The sequence below is a fragment of the Hesperophylax consimilis genome, chromosome 17 (genome assembly GCF_061612785.1).
Source record: "Hesperophylax consimilis isolate HC1 chromosome 17, BYU_Hcon_1.0, whole genome shotgun sequence".
NCBI lineage: Eukaryota > Metazoa > Arthropoda > Insecta > Trichoptera > Limnephilidae > Hesperophylax > Hesperophylax consimilis.
Window position 1 is genome coordinate 35,330,124 of NC_142852.1, and position 20,661 is coordinate 35,350,784.

Below are 20,661 nucleotides of genomic sequence, written 5' to 3' on the forward strand. Positions count from 1 at the left end.
GTTCTTACGTACGTGTGAACATGAAAATTTCAAAAGGGTTTTTACGTGTGAACGAGACAATTACAAAAGTTACAAACATGATAATGATAGCGTTTATATAAGTTCTTACGTACGTGTGAATAAGTTAATTTCAAAAAGCTAAAAACATGTATAAGATAACAGTGGTACTTACGTACTTGTGAACAAGACAATTACAAAAAAATTAAAACAGGTATAAGATAGCTTATACAGGGGTTATTATGTACGTGTGAACAAGACAATTAAAAAAAATTACAAACTTGATATTGATAGCTTTTACAGGAGTTCTTACGTACGTGTGAATAAGTTAATTTCAAAAAGTTACAAACATGTATAACATAGCTTCTACAGGGGTAATTATGTACGTGTGAACAAGACAATTACGAAAAAATTCAAACATATTATCGATAGCTTTAACAGGGTTTCAAACGTAAGTGTCAACAAGTCAAATTCAAAAAAATTACAAACATGTATAAGATAGCTTTTACAAGGTTTTTTGCGAAAGTGTGAACAAGTCAATTTCATGTTAAAAAGATGTTAAAAAGATTTATAAGACAGTTTTTACAGAGGTTCTCACGTGCTTTGTGAACAAGTCTCTTTCAAAAAGTAACTCACATGCTTACGATAGCTTTTGCAGGGTATCTTACGTAAGTGTGAACAAGTCAATTTCAAAAAATTACAAACATTTAATAGATTTATTTAAGAGGGGTTTTTACGCACGTGTGAACAAGAAAATAACAAAAAGTTACAAACATGTTAACGATATCGTTTACATGAGTTCTACACACAAGTATCAGATAACTTCTACAGTGTAGTTACGTACTTACGTAAGGTACTTACGTACTTGTGAACAAGACAATTACAAAAAGTAACAAACAGGTATAAGATAGCTTCTACAGGGGTTATTATGTACGTGTGGACAAGACAATTACAAAAAGGTACAAACATGTTAACGATAGCTTTTACAGGAGTTCTAAAGTACTTGTGAATAAGTTAATTTAAAAAAGTTACAAACATGTATAATATATCTTCTACATTGGTTCTTACGTACGTGTTAACAAGACAATTTCAAAAAGTTACAAACATGTTAACGATAGCTTTTACAGTGGTTCTTACGTTCTTGTGAACACGACAATTACAAAAAGTTCCAAACATGTTAACGATATATTTTACAGTAGGTCTTACGTAATTGTGATCAAGACAATTACAAAAAGTTACAAACATCTTAAAGATAACTTTTACAGGGGTTCTTGTGTATGTGTGAACAATACAATTACAAAAAGTTACAAACATTTTAACGATATCTTTTACAGGAGTTCTTACGTACTTGTGATCAAGACAATTACAAAATGTTACAATCATCCAAAATATAGCTTTTACAGGGGTTCTTGTGTACGTGTAAACAAATCAATTTCAAAAAGTAACAAACATGTATAATATAGCTTTTACAGGAGTTCTTGCATATATATTCCTCCTTAAATGTTCCCCATTACTTCACTTATCCCACACTCCCCTCCCCAACCTCTCTCCTACAACTGACGCACTGTCCCAGTCAAGTATACTATCCCTTTCGTTCTTGATAATATGTGTATATAAATGTGTGTACTTCTGTATTTGAAAGCATTACTTTTATAACAGTCCTGATGATGGTACGGCGGTACCGAAACCGGTAGACAGTAAAAATATACCAATATAGTGACTTAAAACCAAGAATTTTCTTTTCATTTATTTAAAATGTCTAATCAAAATATTATGGTTTCTTTTTTAAAAAATATATTATTTATTCATTCAAACGCTCTGATGGGCTTTTATGTGATACATATTTTTTAGGATTTACTGCATAATACAGTGCCAACAGAAGGTTTTTTTATTTAAAAAACAACAACGAAAATAACAATATATAAATTATGTATGTTCGTACATGCATACAGTCATTAATATGTGCGTTAAAAACAAAATAAAACTAAAAAGGAGTATACGATGTAACCGTAGGAAGTGTCTTTGCTTAGATTTTGTCTGGCAGGTACATTCATATAAATCAATGCCAAAATTCAGGGCTGTCAATTGTAGATTTAATAATTTTAAATAAAAATAATATATCAGTCAAATAACTTCTATCTGATAGTTTGAGATTTCTGGTTTCGGTACGTACGAGTAAGTTAGTATAATTTATAAATTCGATGGAAATATTCATTTTAAAATTTATATACCGAAACAGGGATTATTGAGGTATGTTCTTGTTGTAACTATATTTCATGCAGTTGAACACATCTACAATTTCTGCGAAATTATTACCAACTACATGAAATCTAGGTACAAGTGTGGACCTAAATGACTCAGTTCTGATATTGTTGTTGTAATTAGAAAAGAAAATTGATCGAGTAGTTCTAGTTGGTATGTTGTAGGTAATTAGGCTTAATAAATCAGGACTGTCTATAATACCATTAAAAAAATGATATAAGTCAAGTCGGAAACGAGTCTTCTATCTGCGAGTTTTAATTGTTTTAATTCTTTCATTAAGTGGTTGTAATTTATAGTTATCTATTGGCAAACTAACATTTATATTTTTTACTGAGTAATTTATTTTTTTATTTGTATTCGGGAAACGGTATGAAAACCTTCAAATTATCTAAAACATATTTTTTGGTATTCATAATGTACACTTATTCGTTATAAAGATTAATCAATATAGTGATTTAGCACTAAGCATCTCCTCAATTTAATATTAAAAGATTGATTTAATCTAAAAAATCTGATTACGTGACATTTACTAATGTTTAAATAAAGTTGGTGAAATTTGCACCAAATTTTGCGAGTTATTTGAATACAATCAGGTATAATTTTTATTTGTTTAAAAGAGCTTTAGATCATCGGCGAAAAGCAGCATATTATCATCAAAAATAGTAACGATATCATTCATAAACAGTAAAAAAAAAGTATTGTACGTAAATGCGACCCTTGAGGGACACCACTTGTGGCCATGAATTTGTATGAAAGGTTAGAACTGACGCAAATGGGTCGGTAATTTGTATGAAAGGTTAGAACTGACGCAAATGGGTCGGTAATTTGTAACATCATGAGTATTTTTAAATACAGATTTTAAATAACAGTTTTTTTTCAATATGTAAATCAGGGAAACAGTTATGTAGAATACAGTGATTGGTTAAATATTCGACATAGTGGTTTTGCTAATGATACACAGTTAATGAATAGCCCTACTTTTTCTGTATGTCAAGTGATTTTATTTTGCGTATAACATCAGAAACATTAATATGAAAAGCAGGAATATGAACTCATTCCTTTGGGTGGAAGGGAGTAATTTGATCATTCGTGTTGTCCTCTTCGTGAACACATTTTTGAAGAAATCAGCAAAGAAGTAAACAAGTGTGTAATAACAATTATTTTTCTTACTGAATTTATGCGTTTATAAAGTTTTGTGACATCTGAAGTATGTGTGTTTGATATAATTTGTTGACAAGCATTTTTAATCAATTCTATAGCAGTGAAATATTTTGTAGTCTGAGATAAAATTGCTGTCCTTGAAATTTTTGTGCCAGATTTTTTCCACTTTTTATTAGAGATGGATTGTTTCATTTAATTTGATAATTCATCAAATTTCGACGTTTATTTTCGGGTTCTGTGAAAGTCCTATTCAAGTTCTGTTATTATATCACTATAGGCTAGTTGCTTGACAGAACTGAAATAATAACGAAAGTTGAAAAGAACTTTCGCAGAACTTGATAATAAAAAATAAAAATTAAACAACCCGTCCTAAGTAAAATTATCAAACCATTTGAAAAGTTTGATTTGAGTTGAAGGTATGTATTTATTGATAGCCGTGTAGATGACGGAGTAAAAAGATTCAAGATTATGGTTAACATTGTTGTTATTGTCTAAAAAATACTAATCTGCACTTTCTAATTGTTTTATTATCAGTGGATATTCTGCTTTGACATTTATTTTATTTTTTTATTATGTTTAATATTTGAAAAAAATATTTTTTACATAGATAAGTATACAGGATATAAACAAGATATAAAACAATAGAAATTAAAGTAGCCTTTCCTCACCATAAAGAGACAATGGTCTTGTGTTTGGTGAGGGAATTCTAGTTCAATTATGTACATGTTAGTATTAAGGTAAATAAATTATTAAGAAACAACACAAGATTTAAACAATATTACTTCTAGATGTAAGTAGTGAACGTATTTTGGACTTTTTTGAGATCTATGAAAATTCCAAGGCATTTTAATGATTTATCTAAAGAATTATATACTAGGCTACTCAATTTTGCAATTGCATCCTGTGTGCTTCTCCCTTCCATAAAACCGAACTGGTTTTCATTAATTATACCATTGCATTTTATAAATTGGCTCATTCTTTTTTTAACTATTTTTTAAAAAAATTTTGCTATTTTTGAGATGACTGATATTTGTCGGTAATTGTTTACTTCTTCTGGATTACCTGATTTAAATATTGGAGTAATGGTAGTTTGTTTGTAAACTGATGGGGATACTCCGCTTTGAAAACTTGTATTTATTATATGCATTAATGGTTTGGAAATTAATTTTTAATGTTTTTTAAAATATCAACTGTAATTGCATCAAAGCCCGGAGCAGAACCTCCTTTCATATCAGTTATAATAGAAACTATTTCGTCGTCTGTGGTGATTTCAAATGTTGCCATTTTTTTCAGCATCAATATTACAGTCTGGAGATGTTATATTTGGGTCAATATGTATAAGATTGGCTAGATTTTTCCCTACGTTTGCAAAATAGGTGTTAAATATATTTGCAGCTTTTGATGGGTTTTCTTTACAACATGTTTTCGAGTTATCATGAGTAATAGCACTGATTTCATTATTCCTGTATTTTTTTTGTCAATTATTTCATTTATCACCGTCCATACTCTTTTACTCTCATTTTCAGCCTGATCTAACTTATGTGTATAATAACTTTCTTTTGTATGTTTTATAATATAAGAAAGTTTATTTTTATATGCTTTAAAATGATTGAGTAAATTTTTATTATTTGGTTGTTGAGTAGTCAATTTGTATAGAGCTTGCTTATGTCGTACAGATACTATTAAGCCGTGAGTAATCCATGGTTTTAAAGGTTTGAATTTAGATAGTTTGGATTTGGGTATTATATTATTTGATGAGTCATTTATGTATTTGGAAATTTTTTCTTCAAATATTTTACAACAAACATTGACATCATTACATTGAAAAAATTCTATCCAATTTTCCGATTCTAATTTATTTTTTAATGTATCCATATCGAGTCCTTTTTTTGAGGTATTATTTTGTTTAAATGATGGCAATATTGGATTTCTAAATTTATGGATAAACATACATGAGTAATGATCAGTAATATTAGTATGAATGACAGCTGATTTTATATTGTGGATATTAGGAATATTTGTACAAATCTAAACATGAAGGTCGTTGACCTGGAACGTTCCTAGTATATGAATTTACGCACGATAAATAGTTGAGTTCCGCTAACATATTGAGGTACTTATCTTTATCCATACTAGAGTAGCCGTTTGCGATATTTAAATTGATATCCCCAACAATAACATTATTTTTGTTTCTAAAATTGAATAATATATTTTTTAATTCATCTATAAATTGTGATATTATTGACATATGCGTACATAATTATATGAGTAATGAGGAACAGTGTTAGAGTCTGTGTTGAGGCGGTTGTTCTTAATGGTCATGCTTAAGGAAGGATGGTGGAAATCTACGGGAAGTATTACATCATTTTACTGAAGGATCACTAGTATCCAAATGCGAGCTCTAAAATGTAGTCATTAGAATTAACTACATTATTCATTTGACATATTTAAAATTTGTCGAGCATTAGCAGCTACATTAAAATGGTATGGAGATTAATTATTATAATATGTGTATTTGTTTGTAATCAAGGCGTATTTACCATTTATTGAAATGACATCATGCAATATTAATAATATTTTTATCATTTTCCTCTTGACTTTAGTAACCAAAGGATAACAACCAATTAAAAATAATGATTTTGACCCATTTTTTAAATCGCAGCGCTCTCGGTGATAAAAACACAATTCTGTAAATAATATTATTGAAATTAAAATGAGATACTCTTTATAGTCCTGGTGGAAGAGTAAATACTAGCCCAAAGTTCAGCAACGCAAGGATACCCCAATCGAGGAAGCCTCAAGTCAGGTGGGACTGCTGTCCTGGTTCTACCGCTATTTCAATGGAAAATGCTCCGAGGAACTGAAAACGGAAATAACATTCGATAGAATAGAAATGACATGGAATGGAAACGACATGGGATGGAAATGACGTGGGATGGAAAGAACTGAAATTGAATGGAAATGAAATTGAATGGAAATGACATGGGAAGGATATGACATGGGATGGAAATGACATAGGATGGAAACGACATGGAATGGAAATGACATGGGACGGAAATATAATGTCATTCAAATGAAATGAAATGGAAATTACATAGAATATAAATGACATGTAATGGAAATGACATCGAATGGAAATGAAATGGGATGGAAATGACATGGAATGGAAATGACATGAGACGTAAATATAATGTCATGGAAATGAAATGAAATGGAAATTACATAGAATATAAATGACATGTAATGGAAATGACATTGAATGGAAATGACATGGGATGGATATGACATAGAATGGAAATGACATGGGATGGAAATGATATGAAACGGAAATAACATGGATCGGAAATGACATAGAATGAAAGTGACATGGGATAGAAATGACATTGAATGGAAATGACATGGGATGGAAATGACATGGAATGGAATAGACATTTATTTATTATTTATTAACGCCCTATTGGGCTTTTACATAGTAAGTTGACAGTATATGTATAAAAGTGTAACATGTACATGGATAAAATAGCTAGATATAATTTACTCATAAGGTAATTAGAAAATAATATGGTAAAGTAAATCAAAGTAAGAAGGCTAGACCTAAAGTAAGAAGCTAATAAATACTACAAGTTAATAACTAGCAAAAAGGTCTAAAATTAGTTGCCTTTTGAAACTCTCAAAGTTATTAACACCAAATATGTCGATAAGTTTACAATATTTGTTTGTAAGGTGATGGATTCTTGGAATTGGTGAGTACAAAGAGTAGTTAGTATTGAGGTTATTGTTACATTTAAAAGTGTCTATGCTTCGAGTTTGTCTGGCAGGTACATTCATATAAATTAATTCCAATAATTCAGGGCTGTCAATGAGAGATTTGATAATTTTGAATAAAAATAATATATCAATGGAATGAAAATGACATTAATAGGAAATGACACAGAATGGGAATGACATGGGATAGAAATTACATGTAATGGAAATGAAATGGAATGGAAAAGACATAGAATGGAAATGACATGGAATGGAATAGACATGGGATCGAAATGACATGAATATTAAATGACAAAGAATGTAAATGACATGGAATAGAAATGAAATGGGATGGAAATGACATGGAATGGAAATGACATGGGACGGAAATATAATGTCATGGAAATTCAATGAAATGGAAATTACATGTAATATAAATTACATTTCATTTCAAATGTGACAACAATAACAATCACGAAGTATTCTTTCAAAACTCCTGTTAATAATATCTAAAAAAACAACCAAAAACGCAAATTAACAAGTGAAAAGTGATACTATTGGATTAATCGTCCACGATTTATTCTGTGGAAGTGTTATTTCAGTTTGAAATTGATGTTTTTATACTCAGTTATTTAGTTTAATAATTTAAAATCTTTGTTTTTATTCCCAACACTAAAGTTTTACTAATAGACTGTCGTAACCTCGATTAGGCAATGAAATTAGTGGATGTGAAGAATACAGTGAAAGTGAATATCATATAAAACAAACAAAAAACAATAGTTAATTGTTTATGAAAGATTGTTGAACAGTGAAAACAAAAAATCTTAAATAACATTGTAATCTTCCAAAGGCGATTTATAATATATAAAGGACTATACTGTCGCTAACTCTTAACTTGGGAGTAGTCCTGTGGATAAATCGGTCACACCAGTTGAAATTTATATAAACGGGGCGGGCGGACGTTCGAAACTCAACCTAACCAACAGGATTTTTATTTTATTTATAATCAAAAGCACTACTGTAAAGTCTTTGCCACAGATGTCACTACAGTTAATAAATAAATCAACAAAAGCATAAATTATTCAAATAAATATTATAAATAACCTATTCCAATAAATAACTCACTTAAAATTTAAATCAACTTCACATTACCTAAATTACCTAAAAACCATGACAACTAGAGGTAAAAGTGCGCTTGAACTCGATGAAATAAAAATTGAAAAAATAATTCACCATGACAACTAGAGGTAAAAGTGCGCTTGAACTCGATGAAATAAAAATTGAAAAAATAATTCACCATGACAACTAGAGGTAAAAGTGCGCTTGAACTCGATGAAATAAAAATTGAAAAAATAATTCACCATGACAACTAGAGGTAAAAGTGCGCTTGAACTCGATGAAATAAAAATTGAAAAAATAATTCACCATGACAACTAGAGGTAAAAGTGCGCTTGAACTCGATGAAATAAAAATTGAAAAAATAATTCAACACATCGATAAAAAAAATGGATAACAATAAAAAAGAAATCTTAACACAAATCAAATTATTCAAGGGAGAAACGCAAAAAAGTATTGATTTCATCAGCAAACAATACGATGACCTAATAAAAAAAATCGATCTAACCATAATCCAAAACCAAAAAATTGAAACTGAATTCGAAACATTCAAAAAAGAACAACCAGACCTCAAAAAAACAGTGGAGTACCTTGAGAATAAAATTGATAATCAGGAATACGAGTCTCAGTCGAACAACCTAGAATTGCGCAACTTCCCGGAAAATCCACATGAAAATCTAGTTACTATATTTCACAACCTATCCACAAACGTCATAAAATCGGTAGTACAGCCCGAAGACGCGACCTCTGTGGTGCGGGTGGGAGGCAGAAACCGCTCCGATGATTCTCGTTCAAAACCAAGAGATATAATAATCACCCTCAGCTCTAAACTAATGCGAGATTTATTCCTGGCTAAACTAAAAGAACACTTTAAAACCAAAGGCTGAATTACTGCTTCATCCATAGGACTACCACATACTCAGATGGGTCACAGTACACCCATCTATATATCCAACCACCTGACTTCAAGAAAAAAATTCCTCCTGGCTCAAACAAAACAACAGGCTAAAATAAAAAAAAATAAACTATAAATTCGCATGGACGAAAAATGGTCAGGTGTATGTTCGTAAGTCTGAGGACTCTAAAATCCTTAGAATCTCGTATGAATCGGACATTAAAAAAATGTGACTGGAAGTCAACAAAAAAAAATCCATTAACTAATCTGCTTATCTGTAATAATTTTTATTTATTTTCTTTTCTCAGTCAACTTTGCTCACATACAACTATTCCAATTAATTTCATAATTTCAAACCACTTGATTCCGTCTATCCTAGTGATTGTTTTTATTCTTGCACTTTTTTCACTTTTCATAATAATTTTAATTTTGCTAATTCTCTTATATGTGGTATATTTATTAATTTTCTTACATCCCTTGGTAATTATTATACAATTAATTTGAATAACTCTACTTCTCCAAATAACTAAAGTCTTCTATAATTCTCTTAACTGTCGCATGAACTATAATTATAATAATTGTTTCAACCATTTCCTATGTATTAATATTTTAAATCATGATATCTGTTTTAACTATTTTGATTATTGTGTCTCTTATTTTTCGATGAATATATGTAAATTGTTCCATTTTTATTTTTATACACTTCTGTTTTAATTATTTTGTTTATCTCAACGTCTCTTAGTTTTCGATGAATTTAAATTATACCAATTTTATTTTTATTTATACCTGTTTTAATTTTTTCAATTGTCTCAATATCTCTTATTTTTCGTTGAATTTAAATTGTTCCATTTTTATTTTTATAAATAACTGTTTTAATTTTTTTGATCATCTCAATGTCTCTTATTTGTCGATGAACTTAAATTATTCCATCTTAATTTGTAAATACATCTCTTTTAACTATTTTGATTATCTCAATGTCTCATATTTTTTGATGAATTTAAATTATCCCATTTTTATTTTTACAAATATCTACTTTTACTATTTAGATTATCTATATGTCTCTTATTTTTCGATGAATTTAAATTGTTCCATTTTTATCTTTATAAATATCTGTTTTAACTATTTTCATTATCTCATTGTCTTTTATTCATCGATGAATTTAAATTGTTCCATTTTTATTTTTATATACATCTGTTTTAACTATTTTGATTATCTCAATGTCTCATATTTTTTGATGAATTTAAATTGTGCCATTTTTATTTTTATAAATACCTGTTTTATCTTTTTTGATTATCTCAATGTCTTTTACTTTTCGATGAACTTAAATTGTTCCATTTTTATTTTTATAAATATAACTGTTTTAACACTCTTCCTATTGTTCTAATTCCGTTGATTCATATAATTCTACTAAGCACTAGAGTAACTAAACATCTGCAAAAACACATCTTAAATATCAATTGCTATGGTTTTCCATTATCTTTATACATCCACTTAACTCACAATGTTACTGATGAATTCGAGCCCCCACCATACACATACGCTTATAATGGACCCAAATAACCCTTTCGATAACTTACTAAACATCAAGGTTCAAACGACAAATGATATAAATGAATATAAAAAAATTATCTCCACACCTAAAGCACTAAAAATATTTGCCATGAATATCCGCAGCCTCAATAAAAACTTTGACAATTTACTTGTACTCCTAACTGAATTAGGGAATGAATTTGATATAATTGTGCTGTCAGAGTGCTGGATAAATGCAAATTATATCCCGAAAATAATCAACAACTACTCCGTGTTCAATACAACTCGGCACATGTCCCAATCCGATGGGGTCTTAGTTTATGTCAAATCTTACTTTTTTTTATATTAACTTTACACAGGAGGCCCTGAAGAAAATAATTTCCCTCAGGGCCTATGTCATCTTTGGGGATGCTGTGTGGAGGGTCTTTTTGTGGAGAGGAAGGAGTGAACATGGGTCTTGAAGAGTCCCATGTTGTAGGAGGGAGGAAACACAGAGGCCGGCAGTTCGTTCCACAGCCGAGCTGTTGAACCTAAGAACGAATCGTAGAAGCGACCCGTTCTCATGTGACAATTTTTTTTTTTTATAGTGAATACCTCACAAGAGTCCCAACTGCTCCCGTCTGGAGCCAGTGAGACTATGGCATCCCCAATTAGGGGATGTTGTGAGGCTGAAGGTAAGTGGGGAAGGGAAAGAGGAAGGTGGGGAAGTACCTGGCTATTCAGATCTCTGAATTCTGAATTCTGAATGGTGGTCTTACACCAGGGCGACACTGGTAGTATCTTCCACTCTGGAACGTGCCGCAAATATACTATATATTATTTTAATTAATTAATTGTGAAATAACACAAATTAATCAAATAAAATTTATTTGCGCACGCCGGGTTCGAACCCGCGACCTTCGGAATGGCAGTCCAATGCGTTACCACTGGACTATGCCGGCCGTCAGATGTCAACCGTATACAAATGTTGGGCGCGCGTTTGGCGTGTATCCCGACTACGCACCGGTGCCTTAAACCCTATAGTGTCTGAAATTTCAGTTGACCATGCAAATTGCCTTAAAGTCACTATTGACAACTTAAATGTCTTCGCAATATATCGCTCCCCTAAGCTCAATAATGTCTCCTCTTTTCTCTACTCACTCGAAAAAAAAATCGAAGACTCAACTAAAGATCTCATCATAATCGGTGATATCAACATAGACATCCTAAACGAAGCCAGCTCTCATACAACAAAATACCTAAACCTAGTGGGCCTGCATGGCATCAACATACCTACCCAAGTCACACTCACTACTAAGATATGCATAAATCACATCATGGTCAAAACAAAGCGATCTGCTAAATCAATTGTATTCGAATCTACTGTAACAGACCACTACTCAACGATCCTAGAATTACAAAATTCAAAATCTCCTCCCCCTAAGCCCAGTAATCCTACTCATAAAATTGTAAATATGGATCATCTGATAAAGGCAGTAGAACTAGAAAAATGGGAGTCTACCCTGCTTTCTGAAAATGTCAACACAGCTCTCGAAACGTTTTCTGCATCACTAACTGCCCACATTAATTACGCGTCTTTCCCCACCAAAACAGCCTCCAACAAAAACAAGAAGTTGAAATCTTGGATTACGAACAGCCTTATCTTCTGCATACGTAAAAGAGACAGACTCCATAAACAAGCACTAAATAACCCTGACCCCCAATTCTCACGTTTCTATAAAAAGTATCGTAACATTTGCAATAACCTGATAATAATAACCAAACAAAAATATTATAAGAAAAAAATTGAAGAATCAGGATATGACAGCAAAGTAATTTGGAACGTAGTCAACGACATATCAGAAAATAAAAAAAACTCACTAAACATTCAATCACTAGTTATAAATGGGAAAAATATCCAAGTTCACGAAGACCCAGAAACCTTAGCTGATCACGCCAACCATTATTTTAGTAATATCGGCACAAACTTAGCCAACAAAATTCTGAAAGCCACAAATAAAACCCAAAATCTTCTAGCTTTAAGGGAAAGACAACAGAACTTTCTACATCCCACACTTATCCTAGCCCCCACATCCACCAAAGAAATTGTTGACACTATACTCTCTATAAAAACAAATAGTGCTGCAGGAAATGACAAAATTTCACCTTACATACTAAAACACAGCTCAATTATTTACCACACCGTTAAAACACATTGTTAATCTAAGTTTCAAAAGTGGTACCTTCCCCAACCAACTAAAACATGCTACGGTTATCCCAATCTATAAGAGTGGCGATAAAACAAATATCGAAAACTACAGACCCATTTCTTTGCTAAGTGTCCTATCAAAAATCATCGAAAAAATTGTCAAAAGTAGACTTATCTCCCATTTGGAAACCCAGAAGATTCTCTCGCCCAATCAGTTTGGCTTCCAAAAAAAATTAGTACAGAATCTGCAATCTTAGATTTGACTGAGAACATCTCTAATAGCCTGGATGAAGGCGATTCCTGCCTAGCCATATTTTTAAATTTAGCCAAAGCATTTGACACGGTTTCCCACCCCATACTTCTAGAAAGGATATCTCAAATAGGCATCTGGGACTCAATTCTTAACTGGTTCTCCTCATACCTAACTGGTAGATCATAAACTGTAAAAATTAACAACACAGCTGAAAGTAACCCTCTACCAATTCAATTCGGAGTCCCACAAGGGAGTGTCCTAGGCCCTATTTTGTTCCTCATTTACATCAACAAACTCTGTAACCTACCCATAACCGGAAAACTAATATCCTTTGCAGACGACACTGTACTCATAGCTCGTCATAAAGACTGGAAAGGAGCATTTGACATAGCTCAACACGACATAGGCCTTGTAAATAAATTGGTTAGATGATAATCTCCCGACCCTCAACGCTGGTAAAACAAAATTCCTAACCTTCAGTCTATCTGTTGCAACCTAACCTACTAACAATCAGAAAATAACAATTCACACTTGTCCAAGACCTTATTTTTCCTGTACTTGCCCAAACTTAGAAAAAGTATCCCATATAAAATACCTAGGGGTCCTAATTGATCATCATATTCGTTGGGATCAGCACTTAGCCAGCCTAACTCCCCGAATTCGCAAGCTCTGTTATGTTTTTCGAACATTAAGAAATATCCTTACTCCTACAATACTGAAAACAGTCTACTATGCTCTCTGCCAATCCCAATTAGCATATAATAATAATAATAATAATAATTGGATAATTTGTATAGCGCCGTTTTTGTGAAAAATCACCTCAAGGGCGCTGTACAATTTATTTCCTAGGATCTACATTTGTTATTTAGACCAACTGTGCCAGCACGAGGTTCGTCATCCGTTCAGGCATGTGTCTGCCGCCAATATAGCGCTGACATGTATCTGCTGCCAATAAAGAGCGCTGACACAACATCCTCACATAGACAACAAACCTTGGCAGCACCGCTGTGACGCTCGACGAAGACAGAAGATGGAGACTCTGCTGCAAGAGTCCTAGGTAGCGAAGGAACTGTACCAGCTGCTGCAGGGAGAGAGACTACCCCGTCCACCAACTGTGCCAGCACGAGGCTCGTCATCGGTTCAGGCATGTGTCCGCCGCTAATATAGCGCTGACATGTGTCTGCTGCCAATAAAGAGCGCCGACACAATATCCTCACATAGATAACAGACCTTGGCAGCACCGCTGTGCAAAATCACCTCATCCTAGTTTACCTTAGTCTCTCCAGTCACCTCCCAGCCTTTCATGCCACCTAGTGCATCCTCTCGACCCTTTCAGACTCCTTCCTGGCTCCAATACATTCTTTCTATTGTCGTGATCCGACGATTTCACACCTCTGTCTCAGACCCTTAGGGCTCGCTTATCGCAGGCTATCATAAGCAAAATCTTGAACCAAAGTCAAAGTGAAGTTTATGAGTGTCATCTGTAACAAAATACATAAACAAAAACAGAAAATAAAAACAAAGACAAAAACTTTAAACAAAATATGGCTTATCTGTCCTCCATGCAGACATCCTCGGTTGAAAAGGTCCCGTAATTCCCAACACCACTTGACACTTGAGTCAGGTATAAAATCTTCGACTGCATTGAGAAATCTTCGTTCTAGCTTCACTTTTAAAAATTAATCGGTTTAAAATGCTATAATAATTGCAAATTCCGGCTAAACGGTAGAAGTTACGCACATTTCGTGAAATAAGAAGGTAAGCACTATATAAAACACGGATGCTGAACAATTTTCAGCGATCTCTTAGCAAGGGAAACCTTCTGAAAGGATCAAACAAACCGGAGCGGTTAAAACACGTCCGCAACGAAGAACGGGTATGAAAAACCACGATAGCATGTTGTTACTACGTTACTGCGAATGTACAAATTAGTCACACTCAACTTGTTGTTGGAGTCATAAAAATAATTGGATAATTTGTATAGCGCCGTTTTTTCGCCGTTCACGTCAAGGGCGCTCTACAATTTATTACGAGTTCCTAAACGTATTATTTATACACATATACCGAAAAAATATACTTACCTGGCAGATCCCTTCTGAAAAACACGCTTTTATTAAAAAGTTTACGACTTTTCACGCAGACACTATTTTTCATATATTTACTGTTTGCTGTTTTACCCTTCATTAATAATAATTACAATAACATAACATAACATTTATATAGCGCATTTTTGTGCTATTTCACGGCATCAGAATTTGGGGCGGTTGTGCACACTATCTTATTGATCCATTACAAAAAGCCCAAAAAACGATAATACGTACTATCAACAAGCGACCGACAAGATACTCCTCCACTCGACTCTTCACTGAATACAATGTCTGAAACATACGGCAACTCCACATACAATTTACTCTAATGCATTTTTGTACAAATATAAGAAAAAAACCCTCGTACACCACAATTACACCACCAGAACAATAACCAACCGACACTACAACGTACCTACACTACATACCACGTCACCTCGAAGACATTTCATGTACCTAGCTCCCAAAATATTTAACCTTCTCCCTGAAAACTTAAAAACCGAAACCCAACCACATAAATTTAAAAAACTAATATCAAAATGGATAAGTTCTCTTGGAGACCACAATATATAAAAATTGGTACATAAATTAAATTATATTATAATTTTATCAACTAATTATCAATTATTATTAATATATAATACTATTTTTTTTTACTATAAATACATTTAGACACCATGATTTTAATATTTGAAATGCAATTAAATTTGTATAATTTAATAACTTTTAATTTAATTTAATTTGTATAGTTTTATTACTTACTTATTATTTAATTTAATTGTTTAATCTAATTAACTTATATTTTAATCTAATTTGCATAACTTTATAACTTATAATTAACTTATTTTATAAATACAATCTGTAAACATCACCCGCCATAACACAGGGACATCCCTAGCATGGCGGATGAATTATCACAAATATGTATAAATGTTCAACAAGTTCTTATAATAAAATAAATAAATAAATAAAACATGTAATGGAAATGGCATGGAATGGAAACTACATGGGATGGAAATGACATAGAATGGAAATGACATGGGATAGAAATGAAATAGAACGGAAATGACATGGACTAGAATTGACTTGGGATCGAAATGATATGGGATGGAAATAACATGGAACGGATATGACATGGAATAGAAATGATATGGGATTAAAACGACATGGGATGAACATGGCAAGGAATGGAAATGACATGGGATGGAAATGACAAAGATGGAATCCAAATTGAATGTTAATGACATGGAACGGAAATAACATGGAATAGAAATGATATGGGATGGAAATGGCAAGGAATGGAAATGACATGGGACGGAAATAACAAAGTATGTTTTGTATTGTTTTATTGTAAATAAAGCGTAGATAATGGTTGCTGCCATACATGTTTCAAATGAAGTCATAAATATTTGTGTCCTTAATGTTTGAGACTGGTGCTGGACCTAAAAATATTAACGCAATGGAAGATTTGGGTCATTCTGTTTGCCACTTCCTGCGCTTCTATGATTTATTTCCTCGTATTTCTTAGTTATGTCCCTAGCAAGAGAATTTACGGGGAATGAATACGAGTTCACATTAGTTTAATATCTAAACATAAACAATGGCGAAATGTTTCATCTTAGAAACTAGAATTCATTTCAGTTTAATCTTTTCGAAAATTATAACTTTATTTGTAATCCGGTTAAAAGCGGTATTACGCCGTTTCTAATATTTTGTTTAGTAAATTTCTAATATATTGGAACACGTGTTCGTGTACCTGCATTTGTCTTGATAACATATAATAAGGAAATGCCAAAATATTATGACTTTTATGTACACATGTTCGGACATCGTGATAATATTTTCGTATTTTTTTTAATTTATCAGGAAACCTATATATTCAATGATTAAGGGCCTGCAATCCCGTTTTTAACCGGATTACCAATCCTTTGAAGAGATTCCTAATAAATTAGCAGTACTCATCTTTCTCCGTGTTTGTTGTAAAAAACGTTTAAAGTGTTATAAAGCAACATAAATAGAATGTACAGCGCCGTTTTGTTTTGTTGATAAATTAATGCTATTTTGTATTTTCACGTTATCAAATATAACCAATAACAGAAAAATATACTGATTATTAGATTTTTATTGTGGAAATAACAGCTTTGCTATATGATTTTTTTAAATTAAATGCTGTTATTTTAAGTTTGGTCCGTCATTTCTACAACGAGATATGTAGCTTTGAAATATTCATTAAAATGTGTAAAAATAAATTTGATTATACAAAAAGATGAGTATTGAAACTACGGCTAAGTAAATAGTTACTAGCAAGTACATAAATTCAAAGATGGAAATGCAATTGATTGCAATGACTATAGAATGGATATGACATGCAATGGAAATGACATGGAATGGAAATGAATTGAAACGGAAGTGACATGGGATGGATAAGACATGGGAGGGAAATCACAAAAATGGAAATGAAATTGATTGGAAATGACATGGGATGGAAATGACATAGAATGGAAATTATATGGAATGGAAATGACATGAGATGGAAATGACTTGCGATGGAAATGACAATGTTGGAAACGAAATTGATTGGGAAATGACATGGGATGGAAATGACATGAAATGGAAATACATGGAACGGAAATGACATGTAATGGAAATGACGTGGGATGGAAATGACATGTGAAGGAAATGACAAAGTTGGAAATTAAATTGATTGAAAAGGACATGGGATGGAAATAACATGGAATGGAAAAGACACGGAATGGAAATGACACGGAATGGATATGATATGGACTGGAAATGACATGGGGTGGAAATGACGTGGGATCCAAATGACATGGAATGGAAATGACAACGATGGAAATGACATGGAATGGAAATGATATGGAATGGAAATGACATGGAATGGAAATGGCATGGAAATAAAAAAAAGATGAATTTAACGTGTTGTTTAAAATGATTTCTTTTTTACAATAGTGAATGATAATAACACAGAAAACGAAAATAAAATTATGAATTCCTTTCCGCTTGATGCCCAAGAATCTGGATCAAATCCTAGTACAGCGGAAGATAGTGAAGATCATCAAGATGACACAAAGTTATTAGAAAAATACCTCATCCGCCCCAAGAGAACCTTCAAGAAATTGAAAGAGGGATGCTGAAAATATTCCATAAACTGTTGCGTCAAGGAAGTGTACCAAGAAAAGATTCCATAGGCTGTTGCGTCAAGGCAGTGTACCAAGAAAATTTGGATGAAATGAAGCAAGATGTTAAAGAGGCAAGTGTTACAAGACTACAACAGTAGTGTAAGAAAAGAGAATGAAAATTAAGAATAATCCAATCACCATATCTACAACAATCAACATCAATCAACGAGCAGTCCGATTCAGCACTGGCGCAAACTTCACTCTCATCCTACAGATGACGGTGGTGGCAGATTGATGTCAAAGATACCTAAAGGTCGAAGATTGCAAAGAACGCTCTCTTGACACTTGTGTACCCGACCGAGTAAAGAACATGTTCTTATTGCGCAGTATTATGTTCACGGTGGCTGGTGATCGGTGCAATACAATGTCAATGTCAGAAGGAAACTGTTGCGTTATCATTCGTCTTTTTCAATTTAGCCTTTAGTCTTGTACATTTTAATTTATTTAAATATTGAAGACAATATTAGTGATTTTTAAACGAAAATCTGAAACAGAAAAATCAGAAAAGGAAACGGTCACATCTGGGACTCGAACCCAGGACCCTTGTCTTTCCGGGACAATGCTCTACCAACTGCGCTAATGGGACCCTATCCTCCTCGGTCACTTTTAACTGTATCATACTTCGAATAAGAACTACCAACATTGTCTTCATTTTTTTACCGCACATTTTTATTGGCAACTATTTTTAATTTATTGTTACAAGTAACTTGTTTTATTATATTACATTAAAAACACTGGTAAACTAAAGAAGGCTGGTGCTAAAGATCAATTAGTGAGAGATGTGAAGCGAATGTATTTTGGGTGGTCAATAAATATAGCATAGCATGGCCAACAACTGTGGAAAAGGAGGCAGAACTGTGGAAAGGGAGGCCAATGATGTGGAAGGGGCCAGTAACTGTGGAAAGGGGCAAATAATGTGTAAAAAGGAAAATTATGTCGAAGGTGGGCCAATAATGTAGAAAGGGGGCTAATAACTGTGGAAAGGGGGTAAATAACTTTGGAAAAGGAGGCAGAACTGTGGAAAGGGGGGCCAATGATGTGGAAGGGGCCAGTAACTGTGGAAAGGGGCAAATAATGTGTAAAGTAGACAATTATGTCGAAGGTGGGCCAATTATGTGAAAAGGGGGCTAATAACTGTGGAAAGAGGGTAAATAATGTGTAAAAAGGACAATTATGTCGAAGGTGGGCCAATAATGTAGAAAGGGGGCTAATAACTGTGGAAAGGGGGTAAATAACTTTGGAAAAGGAGGCAGAACTGTGGAAAGGGGGGCCAATGATGTGGAAGGGGCCAGTAACTGTGGAAAGGGGCAAATAATGTGTAAAGTAGACAATTATGTCGAAGGTGGGCCAATTATGTGAAAAGGGGGCTAATAACTGTGGAAAGAGGGTAAATAATGTGTAAAAAGGACAATTATGTCGAAGGTGGGCCAATAATGTAGAAAGGGGGCTAATAACTGTGGAAAGGGGGTAAATAACTTTGGAAAAGGAGGCAGAACTGTGGAAAGGGGGGCCAATGATGTGGAAGGGGCCAGTAACTGTGGAAAGGGGCAAATAATGTGTAAAGTAGACAATTATGTCGAAGGTGGGCCAATTATGTGAAAAGGGGGCTAATAACTGTGGAAAGAGGGTAAATAATGTGTAAAAAGGACAATTATGTCGAAGGTGGGCCAATAATGTAGAAAGGGGGCTAATAACTGTGGAAAGAGGGTAAATAACTTTGGAAAAGGAGGCAGAACTGTGGAAAGGGGGGCCAATGATGTGGAAGGGGCCAGTAACTGTGGAAAGGGGCAAATAATTTGTAAAGAGGACAATTATATCGAAGGTGGGTCAATAGTGTGGAAAGGAGGCTAATAACTGTGGAAAGGGGGTAAATAACTTTGGAAAAGGAGGAAGAACTATGGAAAGGGGAGCCAATAATCTGGAAGGGGCCAGTAACTGTGGAAAGGGGCAAATAATGTGGAAGGGGGCAATTATGTCGAAGGGGGGCCAATAATGTGGAAAGGGGTCTAATAACTGTGGAAAAGGGGCTAATAAATACAGCATGGAATGGCTAATAACTGTGGAAAGGGGGCCAATAACTGTGGAAAAGGAGGCAAAACTGTGGAAAGGGGAGCCAATAATGTGGAAGGGGCTAGTAACTGTGGAAAGGGGCAAATAATGTGGAAAGGAAGCTAATAACTGTGAAATAGGAACAGAACTGTGGAAAGGGGGGCAACAATGTAGAAAGGGGG